Source organism: Entamoeba histolytica, genomic scaffold (genome assembly GCF_000208925.1).
Source record: "Entamoeba histolytica HM-1:IMSS scf_1104750517661 genomic scaffold, whole genome shotgun sequence".
Taxonomy (NCBI): Eukaryota; Evosea; order Mastigamoebida; family Endamoebidae; genus Entamoeba; species Entamoeba histolytica.
In genome coordinates, this window is record NW_001915652.1 from 1 (window position 1) to 2377 (window position 2377).

Genomic DNA, 2377 nt, shown 5'->3' on the forward strand with positions numbered 1-2377 from the left:
ATAAATAATATAGTACACAATGACACATTCAGCATATTGAAAAGAAAAAGAAATAATGTAAGATATACAAATTATGATAAATAATTAAATAAAATAACAATAGAAGTTAACCGAATTGAATGTTAAAGTTAGAATTATTATTTACATCACTAGCACAATTTAATGTCAAAACAATACTCAAGCAATTATATTAAATTGTTTTTATAATTATACAACATTAACATTAGCTAATATTCAATTAACATATATCATTTTGATGGATATACACTTCTAAATGGTAATATTAAGAATAGTTAAAGAAGAATGAAAGAAATATTAAGAATAGTTTAAAATATTGGGTAATAAAAACAATAATAAAAGAAGATTAGATTGAACAAATGATTAAAGACTGAATGAAGCATTTGAAATACGTTTGATAAAGATGATAGAACAAAAATTGAATAAATGTATGTGAATTAATATTAAGTGTAAATTATTTTAATCATTATATAATAATAATTATAAACAAATGATTTAACAATTATTTATATTCAGTGTCTATTATATATTCATTATATTTAATAACAACTTGTATTATTTATAATCAAAGTAATGAAATTCAGCAATATAGAGTCAACAAATAAAATCTATTTACAATTTCTTTTGTATTGAACTAACAATTAAAAAGGAAAATGTAACACAAAATAGAATTATTATTTCTTTTCAAATAGAAATTGACTTTATGATATTATTCTTATTCTTTCATATGTGAATTATGATATATAGAATCATTAAAAATAATCATTTAACAATCATATTTAATTGAAATAATTTTTAATTACACAAAATAACATGAAATATCAAGAAAATTATGAAATAATCAATGAGTTACACTCACACAGTTTTAGAATCATTAACCATGTTTTATATGAAGAATGAGACTCAATTAATGAAACAAAACACATTGATAACCATACATGAAACTGAAATTCTATCAAAACTTCATTCAAACGTATATGAATAATACATGAAATCTAGTATTATTTAGAAGAACAACCATCAAAAAGATAAACAATTTTTAAAAAAAAGTTTGAAAAAACAAAAAATAAAAAAAAACTAAAAAACAATTGAAATACACTTCATAGTTTACTAACATTTATTGAAGGTGATTATTATCATAGACATATTCTTATAAATAATTAATGAATTGTTTATACTTTATAAAAAAATAAATGAGGGTAATTCTTTATAAGAAGAACAATTGACTGATATTCAGAACAATGACAAAATGTAATATGTCATCCAATGATATGTCTAATAAACACAGATTGTTGTATTAACTATGAAATACATAATTTAATAATGATATGTCTTATTCATTTCATCTTTTTATTTAACAAATTTCAATTTATCAAAACACAAATAAAACACATTAACACATTTAAATCACAATAAGAACAAAAACTATGAAATAAAGAAATTGAGTTAAACAGTGAATATACTATAAATAATATGATGATAAAGAAAACATCAAAACATAATATTCAAAGGAATAAGACACAACACGGATAAGAAAGAGTTAAAAGAAGAAAAAGACTAATAAGAGAAGAAAAAGTAATATAAAGAGAAGCACGAATGGCCGAGTGGTCTAAGGCGTCCGCTTTAGGCGCGGATATCGAAAGATGCGTGGGATCAAACCCCACTTCGTGCATTTTTATTTTTATTAAAATTAGAAGGTTATTCTAAAAATTTTTATTTTTATTTAAACATAATAGAAAATGGATAATACTCATTTTATTGTCAAATGATGTAATGATAAATAATTGATTAACAACAAGAAACAAGAATTGAAACAAGAATAAAAATTAATGAATATAATTGATATATATGAAAGAAATGACATGAATAGATATAAATTGAAATAAACAAGAAAGTCAAAATAAAAATGAAGAGAATAACCAACTAATTGTGTTGTAATATTCAATAGAAAATAATTGTATTATTAATTCAAATAATATTGTTTTCAATGATAAATATCAAATAATAAAATGAAATAACACAAAAAGAATATCAAAAGAATAAATTAAATATTATATAATGAAAAAATAATAATACAACATGACTAATTCAATATACTGTCTTTCTATTATTTGTTAAAGGTGTTACTTATTCTTCACTTTTATCATATTCTAATAATGAATAAACATATACATTAGTACTAATTGTATAATTATGTATTTCTTTCTTATCATTTTCTTTTATTTCATTATTCTATCAATTCAACATTAATTTTATTTTTTAACTTATTTGAATCATTCTGATTCTTTCTCTTTTTATTTAATTATAAAGAAATTGATGAATGACAAGAAACATAACAAATAATATTAAAACAAATAAT

At 20.1% G+C, this 2377-nt stretch overlaps 1 non-coding gene across 1 annotated transcript, besides 1 other annotated feature; it reads left to right on the forward strand.

Annotated features, from left to right (window-relative positions):
* The first annotated feature begins 1608 nt into the window (after positions 1-1608).
* Positions 1609-1690, forward strand: EHI_089320. Its single transcript has one exon. It is a non-coding gene; the product is annotated as a tRNA-Leu (tRNA).
* Positions 1691-2333: 643 nt separating this feature from the next.
* Positions 2334-2377: part of a repeat region that runs on past the window's edge.